Source organism: Bos indicus, chromosome 24 (genome assembly GCF_029378745.1).
Source record: "Bos indicus isolate NIAB-ARS_2022 breed Sahiwal x Tharparkar chromosome 24, NIAB-ARS_B.indTharparkar_mat_pri_1.0, whole genome shotgun sequence".
NCBI classification, from domain to species: Eukaryota; Metazoa; Chordata; class Mammalia; order Artiodactyla; family Bovidae; genus Bos; species Bos indicus.
This window is the reverse complement of record NC_091783.1, coordinates 52,601,715-52,618,263: the sequence shown is the minus strand read 5'-3', so window position 1 is coordinate 52,618,263 and position 16,549 is coordinate 52,601,715. Positions and strand designations below refer to the sequence as shown.

General features: G+C 38.8%; 1 protein-coding gene across 1 annotated transcript in view; it reads right to left on the bottom strand.

Annotated features, from left to right (window-relative positions):
- Nucleotides 1–16,549, bottom strand: part of DCC (DCC netrin 1 receptor) — a 1,293,116-nt gene that overhangs the window by 769,172 nt on the left and 507,395 nt on the right. The window lies entirely within an intron of this gene.

Here is a 16,549-nt window from a genome sequence, read left to right as displayed (position 1 = left end):
GACTGATTTCCTTCAGGATGGACTGGTTGGATCTCCCTGCAGTCCAAGGGACTCTCAAGAGTCTTCTCCAACACCACAGTTCAAAAGCATCAAGTCTTTGGCGCTCAAGTTTCTTTAGAGTCCAACTCTCACATTCATTCACGACCACTGGAAAAACTATAGCTTTGACTAAATGGAGCTTTGTTAACAAAGTAATGTCTCTGCTTTTTAATATGCTGTCTAGGTTGGTCATAGCTTTTCTTTCAAGGAGCAAGCACCTTTTGATTTCATGGCTGCAGTCACCATCTGCAGTGATTTTGGAGCCCCCCAAAAATAAAGTCCAACACTGTTTCCACTGTTTCTCCATCTATTTGCCATGAAGTGATGGGACTGGATGCCATGATCTTAGTTTTCTGAATGCTGAGTTTTAAGGCAACTTTTTCACTCTCCTCTTTCACTTTCATCAAGAGGCTCTTTAATTTTTCTTCACTTTCTGCCATAAGGGTGGTGTCATCTGCAAACTGAGGTTATTGATATTTCTCCCAGCAATGTTGATTCCAGCTTGTGCTTCATCCAGCCTGGCATTTCACATGATGTACTCTGTATATCGGAGAAGGCAATGGCACCCCACTCCAGTACTCTTGCCTGGAAAATCCCATGGATGGAGGAGCCTGGTAGGTATAATTTAAATAAGCAGGGAGACAATATACAGCCTTCATGTACTCCTTTACTCATTTGGAGCCAATCTGTTGTTCCATGTCCAGTTCTAACTGTTGCTTCTGACCTGCATACAGATTTCTCAGGAGGCAGGTCAGATGGTCTGGTATTCCCATCTCTTTCAGAATTTTCCACAGTTTATTGTGATCCATACAATCAAAGGCTTTGGCATAGTCAATAAAGCAGAAGTAGATGCTTTTCTGGAACTCTCTTGCTTTTTTGATGATCCGGCAGAGGTTGGCAATTTGATCTCTGGTTCCTCTGACTTTTCTAAAACCAGCTTGAACATCTGGAAGTTCATGGTTCACCTATTGCTGAAGGCTGGCTTGGAGAATTTTGAGCATTACTTTACTAGCATGTGAGATGAGTGCAATTGTGTGGTAGTTTGAGCATTCTTTGGCATTGCTTTTCTTTGGGACTGGAATGAAAACTGACCTTTTCCAGTCCTGTGGCCACTGATGAGTTTTCCAGATTTGCTGGCATATTGAGTGCAGCACTTTCACAGCATCATCTTTTAGGATTTGAAATAGCTAATAAATAGCTCAGTTGGAATTCTATCATCTCCATTAGCTTTGTCATAGTGATGCTTTCTAAGACCCACTTGACTTCACATTCCAGGATGTCTGGCTCTAGGTAAGTGATAATTATCACCATCATAATTATCTGGGTCATGAAGATGTTTTTTGTATAGTTCTTCTGTGTATTCTTGCCATGTCTTCTTAATATATTCTGTTTCTATTAGATCCATATCATTTCTGTCCTTTATTGTGCTCATCTTTGCATGAAACGTTCCCTTCGCATCCCTAATTTTCTTGAAGAGATTTCTAGTCTTTCCCGTTCTATTGTTTTCCTCTATTTCTTTGCATTGATCACTGAGGAAGACTTTTTTTTATCTCTCCTTTCTATTCTTCGGAACTCTGCATTCAAGAACTATAGACATGTATTTAGACAAGAAGAAGTAGGACCACAGCCTTGACTTAAAGCATTAAATACCTAAACCAACCATAACAATTAGTTGATATTTACTGAAACTACTATTCCTCTTTTTAAACATGTCTCCTACCATATTTGTCAATTCTTTATAAGACCATATTACAAGTGTCTCTCGGTAGCCTGCAATTAAGAGAGACAACAAAAATGCTGAATGACATAAACAGAACCTAATAAGATCTCAACAGTCTGAAACCATGGGCCAAATCTTTAAAGACCATGCTTAACTAAAATCAACAGAAGATCTCACTTTTGTTTCCAACAGCAATTTCAACATCCAGCATGAAGGAGACATGAAGAATACACAGCAGAATAAAATCTCAAGGTTACAGTTCATAATAAGTAGAATATGAAGTGAAGAGTATTGTGGTTGTTAAAACATAGACGGCATGTAGTCAGACGGTATTAGTTACAAAGAGGATGAGAAGTAAATTGTTTATATGAGTAGATCATATGGGAGCTGGCACACAGGATTAATTACATAATCTAAGCAAACTAGTGCCAATTGAAAACGTGGGGACTCTTGTTAAAAAAACTGTCACAAATTTCAACTCAGTGGCAGCAAAGCATTATATGATGCGGGAAGCCCTTCTAAGCATGGCCGTGAAAGGTGTACCGGTCACATGCTCCTGAAACTAGCCCTGCTGGAACACGTGCTGCCTCTAAGCACTCACTAAACTTCCCACAAATACTTCAGGAATAAATTTCAGAAAAGTGCAAAAAGAACATGCAGATTTTAAGCCAAGTCACATAAAGAACAACTGATGGAACTAGGAATATCTTTTAAAGAAGCAGTGACTAAAATGGGAGCATTTGCCATTATTTACAATAGTTAAACAGCAACCTTACTTCATGAATTAGGGATAAGATTAATTCTCCATAGCTTCAAGAATAGAAAACCAATGATATGGATGGATATTTGTATTTACTATTGGTGTGTTTGTTGCAGACAAGCCTATTCAAAAGAGTATGCAACCTAAATGTCCCTCAAGAAATGGATACACACACACACACATATATATACACACCCACAAATACATATACACACCCACACACATATACACACCCACAAATATACACACACACATATATACACACCCACACATATACACACCCACACATATACACACCCACACATATACACACCCACAAATACACACACACACACATACACACACACACACACATACACTACATTGTATGTGTTTGTGTGCATATAATGGAATAGTGTGTGTAAGTCATTTCAGTCATGTCCAACTCTTTGCAACCCCAGGACTATAGCCCACCAGGCTCCTCTGTCCACTGGATTCTCCAGGCAACAATATTAGAGCGGGCTGTCATTTCCTCCTCCAGGGGATCTTCCTATCCCAGGTGGAATAGTACTCAGCTGGAATAGTACTCAGCCATAAAAAATAAAATATGATCTGCAACAGAATGAATGGACCTAGAGATTATCATACTAAGTAAAGTAAGTCAGGCACAGAAAAACGCCATATGGTATCACTGATATGTGAAATCTAAAAAAAAAAAATAATACAAATGATCTTATTTACAAAACAGAAATAGACTCGCAGACATAAGAAACAAACTTATGGTTATCAAAGGGGAAAGTGGGGGGTGATAAATTAGGAGTTTGGCATTAACAGAAACACATTACAATTAGAAAACAAGTAAGAACCTACTGTATAGTATAGGGACTACTCAATATCTTGTAATAACTAACAATGGAAAAGAATCTAAGGATAGATATATAAATATACATGCATACATGTACATATATACATGTATATATACATGCACAATTGAATCACTGAGCTATATGCCTCATACTAACATATTAGCATAAATCAACTATACTTCAATTAAAAAAAGAAGAGTAGACAGGCAGTGATTTTGTAGTCTCTCTAAGTATTCACGGCTTCCTGGGTGGTGCAGTGGTAAAGAATTCGTTTTCCAGTGCAGGAGATGCAGGTTCAATCCCTGGCTCAGGAAGAATCCCTGGACAGGAAACAGCAATCCACTCTAGTATTCTTGCCTGGAGAATCCCATGGACACAGGAGCCTGTCAGGCTACATCCATCAGGTGGGAAAGAGTTGGACATGACTGAGCAACTAACACTTTCACACTTTTCACTATATGTGTGGAAGGAAGTGTGTTATTGGGTGGGAAGTAGGAGGATGTTCCAGGTAGAGGAGTCACCGAGCACCAGAGAAATGCTACATTTTCTCTTTGGGGAAAAAGTAGGACTTTAGGCATGTGGACACTTAACCTTACATCCTTGTCCTTACTACTCTCTTAACACCTTCCTGACACCATTCTAACATGATGAATGTTATTTCAGTCTTGTGGGCAGAAAAATAGATGATTCATGCCAGACTGAATGAGAAAAATAGTTTGCTATTTATTGTGTTGTACAACTGAATACAAATCACCTACAAATAAGTGGTAAAGTTTTTGAAATGGTAGCTTAAAATAGCATCTTCAGTAAATGCTTGGAGTATAATCACAAGAGAAAACAGGGCTATATCTACACATTTTATAATTCTAATGCTTTAAAATTCAAAAGTAAAATTCAAGGACAACTTGTAAAAGAGATGGGAGAGTTACTGGGAACTTTTGTTCAGCTTGTAGATTTTCTATATTATCTTTTTTCCTTTTAAAGTGGGGAGGGACCTTCGAAATTGTAACTCAATACAAAATTCCCAGACTTTGGCTTCCGGGCTTAGGCATTTTTAACCATCCATAGGACACACTAGAAGAATGTCAGCACAGTGCAACCTTTGTCTAAGTTATATATGAATATGCTAAAAAGTAATATTGATTTCCATTCAGAGGTGTGACGTGGGGGAACACAGGACAACTTAAGGCTTCTTCACAATTTGACTTTTAAAAACAAATCAGAACAATATTGTCCATGGGTCTGGAATTTAGTTGTGGCCAAAGCATCAGATTTCAGGGGCAGAACTATTTCTTGGGAGTAATTGCTCTGTTTGCACCTATTGTTGCTAAATTAAAAATTAAAAAAAGTATAAGTAATTTCCATCTCACATTATATCTTGTAAATTATAATTATGCATTATAATGTATAAATTATGCATTATAACTTAGCAAATTAATAGTATAAGAAAAAAAGCAAACAAGCCTGAAGCTGTTTCTCTCGATTATCACATGTCAAATGCAGATTCATATAAATGAGAATATTTAGGAGGAATATGAATAGTTTAACTTTATTATTAATGAGAATAATATAGCAGCTTTATTTTAACAATCACTGAGCTCTTACATGCATATTCTAATTTTATTTGCAAAAGAACAATTTTAGTTAGGTGGAGAGGTGTCCATTTTAAAAAGTAGGAAGCCAAAAGTTAGAATAGTTGAGCAGCTGGACAATTAAGGTGAATTTGGGACAGCCTGAATCTATTCTCATGACTGTACCATGCTTCCTTTCCAAAGAGTAATTAATCCTTAGAATCTTTTAGTAGAAATTTACTATCATAAATTTCTTATCAAAAATATTTAAAGAAATATCTGTCTAAGAGGCCAGTGGAAAAACCAAACTTCAAATTTGACTCCCCATTCCTAATTCTTTATCTTATTTGTTTTTAGTAGCTAGACCTTCGGTATAACAGAAGGGACATAGTACTGGTCTCAAAGTCAAGAGCCTGAAGAATGGCTCAGTCACTAACTAGCCAGTGTCAGGAACAAGTCCTCTAATATTTTCAGTCTTCCATTGCTCATTGCTGAGATCAAGGGCTTTGTCATCTCTGAAACTGCAGCAGTTCTAAAAGACCAGGCTTCTAGTTTTTCTTCTTTCATCTTACAATGCTCAAGTATTGGAAAAATTCTTATTTTTTTTCTTGAAGACTAATGATGTTCAAGTACAACCACATACAAGAAACTGGCTATGAATATGGTTTTAAAGCCATCAAAAGAACGTTTCTCATAACTTCCCTCCAATGGATCCTGCCAGCGCCCTGTAATGTACAACTGGAGCCCACAGTTTAGACAGCCCTTGTGAGATATTTCTCATGAATGGGCAGAATAAGCAGACCACTTCATGGATTTTAACCTGTTTATCTTCCCTCACAATTCTGAAATAAATCTGTCATCACGTACAAGACACGAGGGGAATGCAAGAACCAAAATCACTTTCTAGTTCTTTTAGAGAGTCTACTAGAAGTACGGTTGAGAATGACTTTGTCACTTCCCTTTTTATTGAAAACTGGTATACTTCTGAAGATGAAGAAACGACCCACTTTTCAGAATGTCAAAATCTTCTTGAGAATAAATCAAGTCAGCTAGAGAGATACGTTTAGATGGGAAGATACCAACTAGCCATGGAGTTGCAATTTGCCCTTTCTGAGAGAATAATCTCACCATTTTTTCCTAACCTCTGTTCTCAGTTTTAGCAAGACTGGCTCCTTTAGCACCTTTTCTAAGCTCTCCATTCATTTCCCAGGTAGTACAAGTTGAACAAACAACCCACAGGCATTGCACCTTTAATAGTGTTAGATTGCCAATGCTTTGTCACACACGTCACTCCCTGGATATAAAAAGTACGTGCTGTCTTATTCGACTCACTGAGGCATCCTTGTTCTTGCATCATCCCTGTTCAGCACACTCCATTCAAGTATTTGTAAAGCGTTCTCCTTGGTGTTGGGTCCACTCTTAGTCAAAACTGATACTGCGCATGAAAATCATGGTGCCATCAAAACCGTAATCTGATTTTTAAATTTTCTGGTTAGCTCAGTTAACAAAGAGCTTCTTTTATTTTACCCTGTTTAAAAAAACAAACCCCCCCCCAAAAAAAAAATCCCTATGAAATGTATGAACACACACTGCATATCCCACCTTTGGAAGTTAAATAAAAGATAGCCTCAAGACAATATGTATTTGACCTTCAAAGGATTCTGCAGTCTTCTTTGAAAACCTTTGCTTTTCAAACTACCCAGAAAATGGAGGATATCAGGTTGAATATATCTGATTAGGCCATGCCATAAATACATTGCTTAAAAATTTTCATAATAAAGCAAAAACACCCTATGAGTAAAGGCTACTGTATTCACTTATAAATTCACCCAGAATTCATCAGAGTCCAAAGGTTTTTAGTAAATGTTGACTCATCATCAAAAACAAAAGGAGAGAAGACCTGGAAAACAAACAAACCAAAAACCCCAAGGTTCTAGTTACTTCAGCTCAGTTTTCCCTGCTCTGACTTATTTTCTAGAAGAAGCTATCACTCAGACACCTCAACAATCTTCCTATAATGGTCTAGATTATCCATTAATGACAGAACAAATCCTATACTTCAACATCTATAAACAGATATCTTAGTCAAACTCTTTGTAGATGAATTTTTCAAGGAAAACAAGTATCTCCCATCACCACCCCCATACCTCCACCACCCACTTCATAGTGTTCACAGTGAAGGCCAGGATATTTATCCACAGAAAATGCAGGGTCATGTGACTGAGTTGTCAAGTGATTTCACAAAAAAAAAAAAAAAAAAAACAAGTGGATCCCAAATAGGCCTCAGTCTCTGGCCGCCCTGAATGAAGTACTGCATCTGAATTCAGTCTCATTTGAATGCTTTGTCTTCTTTTTCATTCAGAGAAAGAAGCAGGGCTGGAATTTCAGGCAAGATGGTGGGCAGGGGAGGGGGGAAGACATATTTTCATATATTTCTACTCTGCTGACTTATTTCTGGTTTGGCGGAAGGAAGAATTACAAAATAAGAAAAAAGGCCTCCCAGCTAAGCTATCGGTTTACTCTGAACTATAGACTTCCTGGCTGCAGTCTAGAAGTAGGTGGACTATTTAGGCCAATAGCCTGATGGAGACCTTTGGAATGAGCTGGGGACAGCAGGGCATGGGGTGGTAATTGGATAGTTTGCACATTCTGCTCCTTGTCAGCACTTATCTCAGCATGGAGAGTGGCCACTGTGTCTCAGAGGTGTGGCCTGTTGGATGAATCTGAGAGTATGAAGCTTACCCTTTCTGGGCCATTGTTTTACAAAAGCAGCTGAGATTTGGTCTTGTGTTTTCATGGGATACTAATCCAGATTAATGGTTTCTGTAAATATGCTTACTTAATTTATCCTGAGTTAACTGGAGACTTCAAGTTAAGCTGTGGAGTTCAATGGACATACTGGACAGATTCAGTTCAAATGGAAATAAAGAGATTCCAAAATCTCAATTGTCTGAACTGAGAGACTGCTTTGATGCTGCAGAGAGACTTCATATACTCGTTACTCAACTGGGCTTAAATATTTCAGTAAGTTATCCTGTATTTGACCGCCTGGTATATGCCAGACGCTGTTCCAAACAGGTACTGTTCCAAACACTGGGGATACAGCAATTCTCATACCAGAGACACAGGACAGCTTAGGGGAGTTCTTAGCTCTATTCTCATCATTTTGGTTTCTTTGCTTAGATCACAATGACCCTCCTTCTATAAATTTTAAATTATAAAATAACAGTGCCTGTGCATAGTTTGAAATCAGAGAGCATGCTTCCTCCAAATATTATATAATATTACTTATATGTGAAATCTAAACAACACAGCAAGCTAGTGAATAAAACAAAAAAGTAGCAGACTAACAGATATAAAGAACAAACTAATAGTTACTAGTGAAGAGAGGGAAAGAAGGAGAGGCAATACACTAGTAGGAGATTGAAAAAAGGGAGGTTATTGTGGATGTGAAATAATCATGTTTGTGAAACTTTTGAAAATTATAAAGCCCTATAGAATTTAAAGAATCTTACATTCAATAAAAATAAAATAAAATACAGTGTCTGGTTGTACGACTATACTTCCTGCAATCTATTACTATACAAAGATTGCAAACCTCTCCAGGGTAGGGATGACATCTTCTATCTCCTTTGTAACCCTACCATGCTGAAACTCACCAGGCAAGAATACTGGAGTGGGTAGCCATTCCCTTCTCCCCGGGAATCTTCCTGACTCAGGAATCAAACCCAGGTCTCTTGCATTGCAGGCAGATTCTTTACCATCTGAGCCAACAGGGACACCCCAACCACATTGCAACATACACTTAAATGATTACTTCTCCTAATACTGTAAATATAAGTGACAAGCCTCTAATTCTCCACATGATACATCCTGAGATAATGTGAAGAACTGCATGATGGGAATCTCAGATTCACTGAGTGATTCAAATCTCCACTCACCCTTTTGTAAAGTAAGTGTTCCGAAAACAGCCACCGCCATGGAGGTGATGATCCTTTATCAGTTCGATTTGCTTGTGGTATAGTCTGAAAGCAAACTACCATTTGAATCATTTTCCATTTAAGGCTAAACTACCATTGCCTTAAAGCCATCTGTGTGACACATTCCTGTCACGTGGTGTCCTAGATTTTCCGACAGCGATGTATGTGTCAGTACATGAAGAGCGGAAATCTATAGTTTATCATAAGATGGCAAAACCACAGAATCTCGAATGCTGGCTAACTACTGGATAGATCACTGATCTAATGACCTTTCTCTCCCACCTATTTCAGGCTCCTTATCACATTCAGTTCTAGATCTTTTAGTATCTCAGAGCAGCCTTCACATCCACAAAGTCAACAAACACCACAAAGTTACAAATGGCATTCATGGTTCCTCCTTTTTCACTTGGTTCTTACTGTCAAAATGCTACCTACAGTATTCGTTTACTTCCCACCTTCCTTTCCTTTTTTCCTGTTAATCTAACTAAGAATTCTAATCCCCCTGTTTCTTCCAGCAACATAAAATTGTACTGAGTCAGGAAAACATCATTGCTTCCTGGGAACAATGGAATGAAGCAGCATTTCACACTGAAACGGTTTAAACAGTGAGGACAGAAAGCAAAGACTGACGAATTCTACTCAGCTACCCGAAAGACAGTCGCATGGAGATAGTGCTTTTTAAAAAGGACTTTGAATAGTAAGATTTTCTTCAGGAATATCAGAGTTTTTAGGCAGCTGGAATAATTTGAACAAGGCATAGAATAATGGAATTACATAGTATGTTTAAGGAAGATTACATAATATGTTGTAGCCAAATTTATAGAGTAACGCATGGATATACAAAGAAAAATATAGACTCTTTAAAATATTAGCAGTTTTATCTGTTTATAAATCAACAAGGATCAAGTTCAACAATATATATCCATTGCTAAAAAAAAAAAGCAAACAACAACAAAAAAATTAGGGTGCGTGTAGCAATACTAATTTTTAGAAAGAATGTTATTTAAAAAGTCATTCTCACAAACTGCATGGAAGAGTAAGATACTTGAAATCCTTTTGGTAAGAGAGTTACCAAATTTAAAAATAAATATAAATAAGAGTGTGTGTGTGTGTGTGTGTGTGTGTGAGAAGAGGGAGGGAGGGAGGAAGAGAGATAAATTTTATTTATAATTTGCAAATACTTTTCAAATGAGTAATCTCACTTTTGAATTTTTTTTCTTCATAAGCAATTTAAAATATAGGGGGGAAAGACCAATAAATATTTACAAAGATTCTAATCACCAAACCATTTATAATCTAGGAAAGTTCTACAAAGATGAGAAAGAAAGGATTGGCAAAGTAAAGCTGGCCAGGGAATATCATCTACTCATTAAATTCATGTTTACAAAGGTTTAAGTATTTGAATATTACAGTAGAATTTCAGTTCTCTTTTTATTGTAAGTGCTCAAAATTTGATTTTAAAGTATTTATGGGGAACACGTGTATACCTATGGCAGATTCATGTTGATATATGGCAAAAACAATACAATATTGTAAAGTTAAAAAATAAAATTAAATTAAAAAAATAAAGTATTTTCAGAAAAAAAAAACATTTTATATATAAAAAAAGTTGGTATTATCAATGCTAAGGAAGAAAAGCATAATTTATAATAATCAATGTAGTACAAATGCAGCTATGGTGAAAATAAAGAAACGTTTGTCAAAAATAAAAGATACATTAACACTAAAAAAAGATTGAAATAATTGACTGTGATCAGGAATATTAAACAATCTGTCATTACTTTTTACATTCTGACAGTATTATAAAATGAGCTTATATTAATTTCTTAATATAAAAAGTTTACTTTCAATAACTAACATCATCTTAAATAACATTTATACAAATGTGCTATTGGGATTCAGTGAGATACAGGTCCAAAATTATACAACTTCTAGGAGATTCGATTTAATTCTAGCTAATATTTTCAACATAGCTTAACTGGAGAACTTGAGGAGTGACATGTAGATGGAATGGGTGCTGCGCTGGTCATTGAAAACCCAAGCAGCTGTGATTAACCCATACGTGTTCAGTTGCAAACTGGCTCAGTTAAGTTGTTTAAATGTTCTCAACCTAATTTTCCGCATCTGTTAAATTGGACTGGTAACACTCACTGGTGTGACTTGATATGAAAACACTGTAAAATGCTCAGTGACCCAGAGGGAAACACAACAGGAGTTCAAGAAATGTTAGCTTTACGAAAGGAAAACAGCGCGGCAGAAACCAACACAGGTTGCAAAGCTGTGTCAGTCGCTTCACAGTGTCTGACTCTCTGCAACCCCGTGGACTGTAGCCCGCCAGGCTTCCCTGCCCATGGATTCTCCAGGCAAGAGTACTGGAGTGGGTTGCCATTCCCTTCTCCAGGGATTGTAAAGCTACTGTCCTCCAATTAAATATTTTTTAAAAAAATGGAAAGAAAGAAAACAAAAGTACATAGGGTACAGACAGAGATCTGAGCTCAATATATAGAGGAATTGGAAAACACTGGCCATTCTGCCACCTTGGAAAGGGCTTCTTTGGGAGGCAGAGAGCTTCTCTCTTGCTGGGAATGTGCCCTCTGAGCCCGGGTGACCTGTCGGAGCAGCTGTGGAAAGAGCTGCTGTCCTCCAACCGAGTTAGGCTGCGGTGCACCTCCAGCCTCCTTCATCCCCAAGGCCCTTTGGTTCAGGACACTTTTTCAACCCAAAGTCATATAGATTCAGCAATATTTTACCCCAGAAGAATGACTACTTCAGAGATTTAGAAACTGCCACTGATTCTACCGATTCCCTATTTCTCCTCAAGTCCTTTACAGCCATGTGACTGTAAACAACTTACTGAATCCCCCTCTGCCTCAGCCTCCTCATCTGTAAAGTCAGATTAATAATAGAACCACCCAACAGGGTGGTAGAAAGATCATTTAAATGGATATATATGAGGTCCTCAGAAAATACTTGGCTCAATTCAAGTGTTCAATCTACAAGGATACTTTGTACCATGTAAGTAATGTAGTGAATATTTTATAATAACTATAGGATATAGTTATTATACTCTATAGTACTATAAACCAAGAGAGTGCCAGAAAAACATCTATTTCTGCTTTATTGACTATGTCAAAGCCTTTGACTGGGTGGATCACAATTAACTGTGGAAAATTCTGAAAGAGATGGGAATACCCGACCATCTGACCTGCCTCTTGAGAAATTTGTATGCAGGTCAGAAAGCAACAGTTAGAACTCGACATGGAACAAAAGACTGGTTCCAAATAGGAAAAGGAGTACATCAAGGCTGTATACTGTCACCCTGCTTATTTAACTTATATGCAGAGGACATCATGAGAAATGTTGGACTGGAAGAAGCACCAGCTGGAATCAAGATTGCCGGGAGAAATATCAACCACCTCAGATATGCAGATGATACCACCCTTATGGCAGAAAGTGAAGAGGAACTCAAAAGCCTCTTGATGAACGTGAAATAGGATAGTGAAAAAGTTGGCTTAAAGCTCAACATTCAGAAAACGAGGATCATGGCATCTGGTCCCACCACTTCATGGCAAATAGATGGGGAAACAGTGGAAACAGTGTCAGACTTTATTTTTTGGGGCTCCAAAATCACTGCAGATGGTGATTGCAGCTATGAAATTAAAAGACGCTTACTCCTTGGAAGGAAAGTTATGACCAACCTAGATAGCATATTCAAAAGCAGAGATATTACTTTGCCAACAAAGGTCTGTCTAGTCAAGGTGATGGTTTTTCCAGTGGTCATGTATGGATATGAGAGTTGGACTGTGAAGAAAGCTGAACGCCGAAGAATTGATGCTTTTGAACTGTGGTGTTGGAGAAGACTCTTGAGAGTCCCTTGGACTGCAAGGAGATCCAACCAGTCCATTCTAGAGGAGATCAGTCCTGGGATTTCTTTGGAAGGAATGATGCTAAAGCTGAAACTCCAGGACTTTGGCCACCTCATGCGAAGAGTTGACTCATTGGAAAAGACTCTGATGCTGGGAGGGATTGGGGGCAGGAGGAGAAGGGGATGACAGAGGATGAGATGGCTGGATGGCATCACCGACTCGATGGACGTGAGTCTGAGTGAACTCCGGGAGTTGGTGATGTACACGGAGGCCTGGCGTGCTGCGATTCATGGGGTCACAAAGAGTCGGATACGACTGAGTGATTGAACTGAACTGATATTAGGGGAGATATCACATTTGTCTAACAGTAAATTACTCTTACTACTTTTGGTTTCCTGATATTCTGTTTTCTGCCTTATACACAATAATTAATTCACAAAGTAAACTATAATTACTTTATTTTTCTAAGCATGAAAATTACCGTTCCAACTGTTGTAAGGAAATACCACTGAGTATCTTAACACATGTATTTTCTCACAGGTCTCAAAGACTTAAAAGTCCAAGGTCAAGTGCCTACTGAGTCAGTGTCTGATGAGAGCTCTCTTCCCATCTTCCATATGACTGCCTTTTCCCTGTGTCCTCACATTATGGAGACAGACAGAGTTCTGGCCTCTCTTCCACTTTTAATAAGGACCCTAGTATATCAGGATTAACGACCCACCCTTATGACTTCATTTAATCACAACCACTTTCTTGGGAGAAGGCAATGGCACCCCACTCCAGTACTCTTGCCTGGCAAATCCCATGGATGGAGGAGCCTGGTAGGCTACAGTCCATGGAGTCGCTAAGAGTCGGACACGACTGAGTGACTTCACTTTCACTTTTCACATTCATGCATTGGAGGAGGAAATGGCAACCCACTCCAGTGTTCTTGCCTGGGATGGCAAGGGATGGCGGGGCCTGGTGGGCTGCCATCTATGGGGTCGCACAGAGTCGGACACGACTGAAGCGACTTAGCAGCAGCAGCAGCAGCACTTTCTTGTAGGTTAGGGCTTCAACATATGAATTTGGTAGGGGGGACAATTCAATCTACAGAAATTACCAAATTTCCAGTTTTCGTGGAAATGCTAACCAATCCCATGTTTCACTGTAATTTTTAAGCCCGTCTTTACTTTTCTTTTGGGATTCCCTAGTGGCTCAGATGGTAAAGAATCCACCTGCAATGCAAGAGACCTGGATTCGATCCCTGGGTTGGGAAGATCCCCTGGAGAAGGGACAGGCTTACCTGCCCCAGGATTCTGGCCTGGAGAATTCAATGGACTCTATAGTCCATGGGGTAGCAAAGAGTTGGACACGACTGAGCGACTTTCACTTCACTTTTCTTTGGATATCAGGCTTTTAGCACAGTCATTCATCTTTGACCCACAACAGATGTGTTGTCCCTAACTAAAAGCATATATTGTTTTTTTTTTTTTCCTAGTTGCCTAGTCTATAATTTTGAAGTTACCACTGACCTCTATCTGTCATCCTTTTTCGAGTCACCATATTTTACTGACCCATCCTTTGAAGCAACTCAGCAACATCCCTTCATATTTATTAACCCTGTCACCACCTCACTCCAGGGTCCTAACCACTTGATGGATCACTGTGTCAGCCTCCCAACCAATCTTCTTGCCTGTGTTACCCTCCCTCTAGAGGATAATGCACAGTCAATTACTCTTTCTAATAGAACCTTATCTTGATTTTATTACTGGCTGAAAAGTCTGCGTTTCCCACTGTCCATCATATTCAGCTAAAGAATGTCTCCTTGGTATTCCCAAACCTTGAATTCTAGTTCTAATGTTTCCAACAACTTTTCAACACACATCTTCCATAAATTTTAAAATTGGGGAGAATGATATTAAGAGTCTGGAAAAATAGTCAAAGAATATGTTTTAACCTATTATTTACTAATCTTTATTTTCTGTATGGACTTTTTTTCTTGTATGCAGAAACGCCCCAGCAAGACTGCATTTTTTCATGGTGTCATGAAGAAAATCATCAAGTCTAGTCCAGTGATCAAAGGCTCAAAGCGCTTTATATTTCAACCCCTCAAAAAAGTCTTTTTTTTTTTTTTTGTCTAGCACAGCTACAGAAGCTTTTCAGAGAGCACCTTCTAGCTCATTTTTTCTCAAACACATCCTTTGTCCAGAGGCCTTTTGTCTCTCACTATGAGTGAAAAACTTCTCTCCTGACATCTGCATCAAAAGATTTCTTTGGACTAGATAAATTTTGCTGCTGAGGAGACAATAAACACACCTACAACATCTGCAAATGCTAGCAAATTCCTTCTAGAAGTTTGCATCCATATTCAAATAATTTTATATGTTCTTCGAGATTAAGCATTTGATGTGGTTCAGGACACGCTACTCCAAAATACGGGACCTCTACATATTAAATAAAAATCTTTAAGTTGAAAGAGTTTGCCCAAAACGTAGAAGCAGAAAGATCACTCTAAACTCTCCCCCTTCATCCTTCTTTCCTGAAACAGGTCTTAAAACTCCCACATAAAAGTGCTCCTGGTACCAGGAAAGACAGCCTTGCCACCTGCAACAGGAACTTTGGGCAAATACTCTGCATAAACAAACCTTGTTAAACGAATCCTTATTTTCCTGTTATTTCTGAAACCAAGTAGAACCGTGTGGGGCCCTCCCAGCTACAAAAGCCTCTCTGTGCTCCCTGTTTCCTACTTGTAGAAAAGGATTTTAGTCTCCTAAGCCTTCTCTGAGTTCCAAAAAGCAGACTTGAGCAAATTACTCATTAGGGAAGTGAGGGGATAGAGAAACAAAGGAAAAGCAGTCAAGCGGGAAAAGCACTGATGATTCAACAGTAGTTAAGCAACAAAACAGAGTCCCAGCTCCTCCTCGAGGGATACGTGTAATAATTGGAGAGTGCAGCTTTGATTTGGTCTAGCCCCCTGACCACGGGGCCCCAGACTGGCTGGAACCAGGAGGCTGATGGTTGTGATTCCTGAAATACCACTGTCACCACCAACCAATCAGAGGAGAGTCCACAGGCTGCAACCCTCACCCCAAGTGTTCCCTTTCAAAATCCTTCCCCAAAAGCCTTTGGAGAGGTCAGTTTGGGTCTTTTGAGCATGAGCTATCCATTCTCCTTGCTTGGTGCCTCCAATAAACACTTTCTGTCACCACTATCTGGTGTCAGTAAGTTGGCTTTGCAGGACGGTGGGGGCACAGAGCCAAGTTCACTCGGTGACGCCTCTTCACCGCTTATTACCCACAGCCCGAACCCTCTGTCTGGACAATTCTTTGCAAATTTATTACTTCTTTATCTAACACTTCTGGTTCCGGTCACTCCTTCAGGTCTTCATTCTCTTGTGACATGTCCCACGTACATGAACTAATTCAATGAATGCATATGCTTTTCTCCTGCTCATCTATCTTCATCAATTTGATTTTCAGATCCAGCCAGGAGCCCTAAGAGGTTTAAGAAAAACATCTTTCTCCCCTGTTCTTCTCAATCTCTGAGAGGCCAGAGTCACTAAAATTAGGTATTAGTGCCTAACTGTACGAGAAAACCATAAGGTTAATAAGCAAGAAGACGATTCTGGAATCATGTGCCATTTTACAGGGAAAGATTTTTACAGGTCATTAAGTTCAGCTTCATCACAGAGAACCAAGGTAAGCTTATTTTCTTAAACATACACATTTTTGGCCTATTTATTGTCTTCACCAGGGTTTCATAAATTATATGTTTCTGTTTCTGCAA